Here is a 10,899-nt window from a genome sequence, read left to right as displayed (position 1 = left end):
TTTGTCACGACCTGGGAGCACCCCCTAGTCGTAACCGGCGTACTCGACCTCGAAGAGGTCTAATACAAGCCTCTTAGCATTCATTCATCGCATAGACACTAAAACCATAAGGAATTAAAAACTTTCTTTACAAAGAAGACATTTAAATAAAAAAAATAGCAAGCGGAAGACTTTCTAGACTTTATACATGATGTCTCATAACCATCTAATACTTTAGAGTACAAAATTCGGGACTAATCCCGTACACAACTTAAACAATACTAAAAAGACATAAAAGAACATATTGGGTATTGTCCTCGAATCTATGAGGACTCACCAAGTCTTCATCTTCAACACTTAGAAACCTATCAAAGCCATGACATGTCATCATCTCCAAATCCCTACACTTTAGTCCAAAAAGGGAAAGAAAGGGGTTAGCACAATTAAGTACTAAGTATGGAGACCATGCAAAAACATGCCAAAAAGGACATTTTCAAGGAAGTAAATGCTTTCATATCATTTTGATAAAACCTTCACTTCACAAGTATAAGAGACATAATACAAGTCAACATTAACATATAAGACCATAGCCAAGCACACACATACTTAACATAAGTCCATATACAACCCATGCTTAACTTTAAAGGAACACATGCCATTTCATTACCATAGGACCTCTACCTAATATAACCTTAAGACACACTTGAGTGAGACAAGAAGTGACCGCCCATACAACCTCTTCAAGCACACTTAAGTGTTCCTCAAGATTACCTTAGATAAGGACATTTCCTTTACAACATAACATCAATAGACCAACATTCTTTAAGAAACCATTTTTGGAGACATTCAAGCACATAAGGGGACTTTCACATAATAGTCGTTAGACTTAGGGAACTCACTTTAGTATCTTCAAAGCCTACTCGTGCCATGTGTAGATAGCATCCCATACTACTACCTACACGTTGTAGAACCTATCCAATAACTAGAGTGCACATCCCACATGATGGGAATAGGCATAACCGACATAGACCATACTAGCTAGGTATGGAATCCGGAGTCTATCCTACTCCGTGGAGGTTGTTCTACTTGCCAAAGGTAGAACTAGTAAGCAACCCATGTAGGCACATGGTTAAGGGATGTCCAAGGAAGTTCATTGTGCCTAATCTCATACTCAACTAGGCCACCTTCCTAACCACATCCACTCGGTGCTAGCCTTGTTTCCCATAGAGTATTCAATCACATATGTACTTAGAGAAGGTTCCTTTTCTAGTTCAACCAACTCATAGTACCTCTTCCCAAGAAAGGCCCCATTTCTTAGTCATGGCCAATCAAGGTTCATAAGGATAGCTCATTAAATCCCCCTGGAAGGGTGCCTTAGGCCTACCGATTTTTCATTAAGGGTGCCTTAAGCCTGCCGGTCCAAGGTTCATCATTTCACACATGAGAAGGGCTACCACCATTAGGTCTACCGATTTCATGGTTTTACATTTACTTAGGAAAGCTAGACTTATGAAAGGGCACCATTTCTTAGTTTTGCCCATTTCACACATTCATGCATTCAAGACTTTAAGTAACAAGGAGGGACACTTTAGTCTACCAACCAAGTCACAACATTTTCATTTAAGGATACTTCATAATCCAACATCATTTCATTAAGTTCTCGACTCTAAACTCACATGTGAGGCTCTAGTTTCACTCTATCATTTTCCGAGTCGTTACACCCGCTATCCTCATATTTTTCGTTTTACTCCTACCCTAGCTTGAGGTAAGTAGTTCTTCTTGAGTATTCCTTGTTTTGGGAGTCATTTGTGTTATATGTGTTTTCCATGATTTCCATATGCTATGCATCTTCATGAGAAATTTATGTTTAGCAAGAAAATGAGATTTTGTGATTGATTTTCCTCATGTTGTTGTGCATTTAATAATAGTTGCATATATGCTTCATGAGATGAATAGTTGAACATGCTATGATTATGCTTTTTGAGAGTAAATTGCATAAAGGCTCCATGAGATTGTGTTGATCATGATTTTGTTTGGGAGAAGGTAGTTCCTCCTATGAATATGATAAATTGTTGAATTTCATGCATAATGGGTTGATAGATGTAGTTCCTACTTCCTTGAGATGCATTGAGTATGTTTGAGTTGGAGTTGATGTATCCTCCTTTGAATTGTGCATTATTTTGATGTTGCATGCATGATGGGCTGCTAGTCTTGAGTCTTTACTTCTGTAAGGTTTCTAGATTGTCATTCGAGGACGAATATTCCTCAAGGGGGAGATATTGCAACACCCCGAAAACTAGTAGGCTAAACTAGAGCTTAACGTGAGGGTTAGAGTCTTAGAAGTAACTCCCAATACTCAAAATAGAGGTTTTTCATGTTAGAACATCAAGGTACCACCCCTCAAGGACCAACTAGGGGCCCTTGAGGAAGACTCCTAGAAAAGTGCCCAAATAGTGACTCACGGTTGGACCCACGGTCCGTTGGTGTGTCCACGCCTCGTGGGTGGGGGTCTCGTGGTCTGGCCCAAAGTCTCTGACCACAAACCACACCCAACTAGGACGGTTCGTGGTCCCATCCACGGTCTGTAGGTCTGGGGTCGTGGTTCAGGCCTGGAGATCTACATCCTCCTTCTACTTCTGCAGGCCTGAAGAGATGTCGTTCTACTCTAATCTAAACCACCAATATAAGGATTTTAGACCCCTAAACTAAATCATTCAACTCATTATTTTCCAAAGCCCAAATCAATTCCCAAAACATATCCTCTCCAAATATTCTCTCTCTAGAAGTTGAAGAAGAAGAAGAAGAAGGAGAAGAAGAAGAAGAAGAAGAAGAAGAAGAAGAAGAAGAAGAAGAAGAAGAAGAAGAAGAAGAAGAAGAAGAAGAAGAAGAAGAAGAAGAAGAAGAAGAAGAAGAAGAAGAAGAAGAGAAGGAGATGGAGCAGAATGAGAAGGATAAGAAGGAGAAGGAGAAGGAGATGGAGAAGGAGATGGAGAAGGAGGAGAAGTAGAAGGAGGAGAATAAGAAGAAGGAGAAGAAGGAAGAGGAGGAGGATGAGGAGGAGGAGGAGGGGGAGGAGGAGGAGAAGGAGAAGGATAAGGAGGAGGAAAAGGAGAAGGAGAAGGAGAAGGAGGAGAAGGAGAAGAAGAAGAAGAATTTTAAGGTCAATTTTGGTGGTTAAGTCTAGGAGTATTTTGGGTCTTTCCAGTTTTAGCTAGTATTAGGAGATGTCGTTATACTCTAATCTAAACCACCAATATAAGGATTTTAGACCCCTAAACTAAATCATTCAACTCATTATTTTCCAAAACCCAAATCAATTCCCAAAACTCATCCTCTCCAAATATTTTCTCTCTATAAGTTGAAGAAGGTTATGAAGAAGAAGAAGAAGAAGAAGAAGAAGAAGAAAGAGAAGGAGAAGAGGGAGAAATATAAGAAGGAGAAGGAGCAGAAGGAGAAGGAGGAGAAGGAGAAGGAGAAGGATGAGAAGGAGAATGAGGAGAATGAGAAGAAGGAGAAGAAGAAGGAGAAGAAGTAGGAGGAGGAGGATGAGGAGGAGAAGGAGGAGGAAGAGGAGGAGAAGGAGGAGAAGGATTAAGAGGAGGAGGAGGAGAAGGATAAGGAGAAGGAGAATGAGGAGGAGAAGGAGGAGAAGAATAAGAAGGAGGAGGAGGAGGAGGATGAGGAGGAGGAGGAGGAGGAGAATGAGAAGGAGAAAGAGAAGGAGAAGGAGAAGGAGAAGGAGAAGGAGAAGAAGAAGAAGAAGAAGGATCTAGGGTTCAAGAAGCACGGTCTTCTCATCAAATTAATTTGATTTCATTGCTAAGGTATGGTAGTTCTTGATCCATGGATAGCTTTCATCAATGGAGTCCCTTCAAAATCTCAATTTCAAAGATAGAAATCCCCAAAAGCTAGGGTTTATCCAAAGTCATGGGTTCCTTTCAAACTTGATTCTAATTATTGAATTATGTTATATTATGCATGAATTGATGATTTCCTATGGTTTTTAGGATGAATCCCCAAGAAATAATGAAATCCCCATATTTCTCAATTGTGATCATATGATGTGGGTTTTTGTTGATAAAAGAAGTTTTTTATGAAATTATGCATGAGGTGATTGAATCACATGAATTATGATCTAAATCCATGTCTAATGATAGAATTCTATATGTGTTGATTGAAAGCAAGTTTTGAGACATGAAAGGGCCAAGTTTGAGATTGTGCATATTTTTATGAGAATTATGTAAATGCTTTGAGAACACTTTGAGAGTGAAGTGTTAATGATTATGATGTTGTTGTTGTGTTGTTGAAAGGTCATTCTCACACACACACCTATGTATGAATATGATATGATGTGAAATTTTTTCTCACAATATGAAGATTCTATGGTTGAAAGTCTATTCTCACCTAATTGAATCTAAGATATGTATGAAGACATGGAAGGTAAATGGCTACTCTCACGCATGATATAAGAGATATTCTATGAATTATGTTGGATTGAGTGTCAAGACATTCTTCCATGAATATGAGTTAAATCAAAACTTAAATATGAACTCTGTGGGAATTAATTCTTAGCACCGAGTGGATATTGTATATGAGACGGAAGCTTTTTGATAGTTGAGTCTGACTTCCAAATGAAAGCTTTTACACTAGTTGAGTCCGGCTTTTCAAATGGGTTCCTTATATGCTAGTTGAGTCCGGGTTTCCAAAGTATGTCTCATGAGATGGAAGTCTTCTACACTAGTTAAGTCCGAGTTTCTAGTAGTAATCTCATTATCCAATAAACTATGTGCCCCCATAGGTCATTAACTAGTGGATCCAACTAAGCTAAGAGTATGGTTCTACCTTAGGCAAGTAGAACAACCCTTTTCAGTGAGGGAGTCACCAGATTCCATGTTAAGCTCACATAGTCTCATGTCGGTTAAGGCTTATTCCCCACAACAAGAACAAGAATATGAATTATGAACTATGGTTCCTCATTAAGCTTTGTATATTAGTTTCAAAGGCTTTTAAAGATGATTATGACCATGTTGACTATGTTTATGACTTATGTTTTTCCAATACCTTTATGATGAGGTTTAAACTTGGTAAATTGCATACTTTCAAATGAAATGTCCCTTTTAGCATGTTTTCAATGTTTTTATGCATAACTATCATACTTAGTGCATCTTTTGTACTAATGCCTACCTTTTCTACATTTTCTTCAAGTTTAGGGTTTGGTTCTCAAGGTGATCACCGTAGTGGCTAAAGCTTGGACTGGCTCATTCTCCTAGCTTGTTGTTGTGTCCTCATGATTTGAGGACGACTATTTCTCATGTTGAAGTTTCATTTCTTGTACTTCCCTTTTGAACAATGTTGTATGGGCTATCCCCTTTCTCATTTCAAATATTGTAATAGATGGCTATGTTGAAACTTTGAGTCTACAATTTCACTTTTTCTTTTATGAAAATTTTAGACTTAAAATGTGTTTTACTCCTATTGTTCTATTACTTGTGTTATGATATGCTAAGTGGCTTGTATGGAGTCCTTCAGGGTACTATACGCCATGTTACATCTAGGGTGTACCCCTGGGTCGTGACAGTTGAGTAGCTTGCACTGCATGAGGGATTCCATGACCAACCAATCCTTTAAAAAAGACATGATCTATTGAGCTAACATTGGGTCTAAGGGAGGAATGTTGGTGTTCCTAGCCGGTGCATCCTCTTCATGTCCAACATCCCCCTTGTCCTCAATCTCCACATTCTCTTGTACCTCTTCATGATGTGCGGGAGGAACATCATCTCTGGGAGCATTATCAACCGATGCTCCATCCCTAGTAGGTCTACCTTTCCTCGGCCTCTGCCCCTTGCTTTTCCTCTACCCCTGCCTCGAACGCGACCTCTTGCTGTGAATTCCTCAGCTGGCACATTGACGGGAGCTATGGGTTTGATGTCGTTGAATCTAGTGTTAATCATCTGCGGATAGGAGAGTGAAGGAGATTAGATACCAATTTGGATCATCAGATACCAATTGGAACCAAGTTATAGTACGAAAAGAGACGAGATAAAACAGAGAGATTTCCTAATGTCCTATATCATCTCGAAGAAAAGTACATACGTCTCCGTACTATTCTGTAAGACTCTTCTAGACTCGTTTTGGTACACCGAGATCAACGAACCTAGGGCTCTGATACCAACTTTGTTACGATCCAGACCGTCGTGATTGGCACCCACACTAACCCTCCGGTGGGAGAACCATTACTTCTAACAACTAACCCCAAAACTAATCTTTTAAAGATACGAAAGCAAGTTAAAATGCAGAAATAAAAATGGAGTTCCCATAAACTCCAAAAGTTTGTCAAACAATTGTGGAAATAACGCCTAGAACCTGAAAGTAAATGTACCAAAACTCTACTAACAACAAGTCAAAGAAAATGGGTACAACCCAAACTAAACATACGAGTAAATCTAAATAGAAGGTCTGAGTACGAAAAGGGTGGACTAAAACATAGAGGACCCATGGCAGCCTAAAAGAACTGGCTCACCCTTGAATCTGATCTTGCTCACTGATCTCCTAAACGAGGTCTGTTTGTAGCCGCCTGAAGATGCCATGTACTCAACAAAGAAGGAGCAAGTGCAGAATCAATATACAACCACGGTGTACTGGTAGGATCACGCGGCTATTCTAGTAGTGAAACATGTATATCAGCAGACATAACATAGTAAACACGCATATACCGAACATATAGAATATCAGTTATCATTTCAAGAGCAATGTACAATTCCACATTCTCAATAATACACATATATTACAAGTCAATGGTCCTCTCATGGAACCCATACCCAAATTGTTATAGTGTGCCGAATCCTGACACCTGATCCAAGTTAGTGTGTCAAAACGTGACACCCATTCCAATATGTATGTCGGTAAATGACATCCGATCCAGTTAGTATGTCGGCACGAAACACCCGATCCATTCAACATGCCACAATCACAATCACAATGTACATTTTCATAATCATACAATTAAGTGTTGATTCATGTCTTACAATCATTCATTCATACTCATTTGCATTAGGTGTGATCAATAGTGCAACATTTCACATACATACATGCATTACAATGAAGCAAATACTAACATACATCACACAAACATGAAATCAAACCATCACCTACCTCGAAACCAAGCTTGAATCCCTCTAAGGCACTTGAATCTTCCCTTTTCGGATTCTTTCTGCTTGTTCGTGGTCTAAAAAACATACAATTAATGCAAGGATCAATAAATGAGGCCTAATTACCTGGATTACAATCGAAATTATTAACCCTAGGCCAAACCCAAGATCTCAATATTCAAATTAGGGCTTTTTCCACCATTAACTTCAGATCAAAACCTTCCCTTTACAATAATTACCCAAGAATCTAAGCTCTATGGATCGAAATATGGATTAGAGGAGTAAAATCCTTACCTTTAGTGCTAGAAGAGGTCGAAACCCTTCAAGAAAAAGCCTTGGGTTGTCTCTTAGCTCTCAAATACGAAACTTGCAGAAAATAACGTTTTTGGGGTTTATTTTTTACTTAAGTTGCGTCTGTCCCGCTGTGGCGAACCCTATCCCGCTACAGCAGCCCCGCCCTGGTAGGATAAATCCCTCCCTGACGGCTTGACGAAGACAGATATTCGAAAATGGAGATCCAAACTCCCATTTCACAACACAAATTCAACCCATGACATTAATCAATAACTACTCGTTCACGCTAAGATCAATTTCGGGAGTTCTACTTGCCCGAATTCGATTCCGTAAAGTCATATGGGTTCCTTAACGTCTTAGATATCTACTCATGTGATCAAAATCATCATTAGATATGTAATTCATTACCATATTATCCTAGACCTCACATAACTCAGATTTTATTCAAATCTAGACTTGGCTAGGAATTTCCAAGTTACTTCCCAAAAAATTTCTGACCCCAATTCTTTCCCCATTGGCTTTTCCCTAACGACAGAATCAGGTCGTTACAATAGATACCAATTTATCCATCACTCATCCCCGAGTGATCAACTAGGAAAGACTGGCTAAAGTAAGGGTAGAGTAGTACCTAAATCGTCGAACAATTGGGATACTTGTCTAACATGTCCTTCTCGGTCTCCCAAATGGCTTCCTTAACCGGAAGATGCTTCCATTGAACTTTCACGGACTTAATCTCCTTGGTCCTCAGCTTTCGGACATCATGATCAAGAATTGCAACTGGTTCCTCCTCATACTGTAGGTCTTTGTCTAACAAAACTGAGTCTCATTTTATGATGTAATCCCCGTCTTCATAATACTTTTTCAATATGGATACATGAAACACCGGATGAACTCCCAATAAGTTCAGAGGTAAAACCAATCTATAAGCCACTAGCCCTACACAGTTAAGAACTTCAAAGGGCCCAATATACCAGGGACTAAGCTTGACCTTCTTTACGAATCCCATTACCCCTTTAATGGGTGACACTTTAAGAAGAACTTTCTCACCAGTCTGAAATGTCATGTCTTTTACCTTATGGTCTGCATACTGATGTTTGCGTAATCAAGACACAACTTCCAATGCAAGTGTCTATGATCGTACAATAGTAAAGTAATCCAACCAAGGGTTGGGATCGTTTCCACAGGGAGTGGTTTTGAGAATTAATAGAAGAATAAAATTAAGTTCTAATTAGTCATAGCTAAAAACATTATCGAATACAAACATATTAAATCTAAGGGGTCACACAAGCGTCAATTATCGATGGGGGTTTGTAAACAAGTAAGCAAAAAATAGCGAAATAATAAAGAGTACTAATTAAGGAGATGAGACTCTTGGGATGTGATAGAAATACGGGATAAACTAGATCATTGGGTACATGCTTTTGATAGTAAATTTGTTGAATATTTGTGACTAGGCTAGACTATAGTAAGGGTAAATTCTCTCTCGAGTAACTTACCCCGAATCAAATGGGTTTCTCTCGAACACCGTTTTGCCGCATTAAGAACAACCTTCGCCTTATGCCCACGCACTCTCTCGAGTTAAGTGTGTGGGAAAATGACTAGCGTTCACTCTCTCGAGCTGAACCTCATGTCGACCCAATCCCATCGGCCATCAATTTAGTAGTCTTAGTTTTACGACCTCTCTCTCGAGCAAGCCAAAAACACCAAGGTGAAATCGTATTTGCAACTACAATTTCATTAAATTCCAACACAACTACTAAACTAAATCAAATTTAAACAACGATTAAACTATCAGCAAGCAAGACCTAACAATTAATCTAACCCATATTCACTAAATCACACCCCAAGAATTGGGGTTTTAGCTAGACATGTATAAGAGAGAGAAATTTATACCAAAATGAGTTTGCATTCAAATGGGTATGAAGATTTAAGTCTCAAAACAAGCCAAGAGTGAAGAATCCAAAAGACCCAAGCCCAAATTCTTGGAGATGAAACCCTTTGAATCTTCAAGTTCTTCAAAACCCTCTCCAAACTTAGAACTCAAAAATAAAAGCAAAGTTTGAAAAATATTGTTTCAAAGCTAAAATTCGATATTAAAAATCTGATTCTCAACGAGTATTTATAGTTTTTAAATATTTGTGTTGCAGCGGATCACTCGGCGCAGTTAGTTGGGATAGCCGATCAACTCTGTGATCTTGCCCTTTAGTAGATTTCATCGCCTTCTTAATCTATCCTTCAGCATCGTCGTGTTTTGGATCATTAGGCGACATAGTACTGTTTCGCAAAACTGTTCGGCAACACGCCGACTGCTCCTTTTCACCACCGATTTAGTCATTTCCTTTAGGGCTTAGTAAATTGGAACAAAAGGCGAGGTTAACACCTTTTGGTGATTCGCCGAATGGATTCGGCGATCCACAAATTTTTATTTCTTCGTTCTTTCAGCCGCCTTTGTTCCTTTTTTCTCAATTGTGTCCATGCCTTTGTCTCCAATTCTAAATACCTTAAACTCAAGGTATTTTATCAGTTTTTGAGACAAAACATGCATTTGAGGACACTAAACCTATTAAAATATAGCCCTAAATGAGTCAAAATCGTGGACTCATCAACACCCCCAACTTAAACTTTTGTTTGTCCTCAAGCAAACTCAAGTTCAGCCATTCAACAAGGGTGTCTCTAATAGTGCTACACAAAACTCAATCATGAATGCACACAACAAGACTCAATTTACTTATGCAAAGATCAAATGTGCACTCAAAGATTAAAGTTCTGACTCACTAATATGAAAAATCTCGTGTTCACTATACTTGCTTCAAATGCAAGTTCAAGCTCAACCAAAGTGTTCAAATGCCCTCACACAAAGAATGATTCCATATTCACACAATGGTTTACAATTTAAAGCTTTAGAATCAGATGTAACGCTCACACTCATAAGGAAGAACACAATGCATAATTTCACCCACAGGTTTGCCCATATTTTTCAATCAACACTTGCTTCAGCTCACTCAAGATCACAAAGGTCTTTGAAGGCTTGTAATGGGGCTGAATGCAAACGTATGGTCATTTAGGCTCAGTGACTTTCGTCCTCATGAAATGTGGTGCTCTCAACACTTCCTTTCCTTTTCTTTCATCATTTTCATTAGAGCATCATAAGTCATCCTATTATTCACTTCCCATGGATTGTTTGGAAACCCCATTTCTTTGGTACTTTATTCCACAACTTTCTTTTTCATTCTTTTTCTTTTTCTTTGTTTTTTTTTATATGGAGGGGTTCCATTTTTCTCAACACCATGGGTTAAAGGAGACTTTCCTTGCACTTCTTGACTTGCCCTTATCTTTTCACCACACCCCCAACTTAGGCCTTGGCCTAAGTTCGCTATTCAACTAACCACTACTTCATGAGGATTATGGGTGATGGATAAAGAAAGGTCATTGTTTTCATCAAGTTTCTTCCAAAGAAAGGTAAGGCTCAAAGGGTGTT

This window comes from Solanum tuberosum, unplaced genomic scaffold (assembly GCF_000226075.1).
Source record: "Solanum tuberosum cultivar DM 1-3 516 R44 unplaced genomic scaffold, SolTub_3.0 scf00043, whole genome shotgun sequence".
Classification (NCBI taxonomy): domain Eukaryota; kingdom Viridiplantae; phylum Streptophyta; class Magnoliopsida; order Solanales; family Solanaceae; genus Solanum; species Solanum tuberosum.
Note: the sequence above shows the minus strand (reverse complement) of the source record.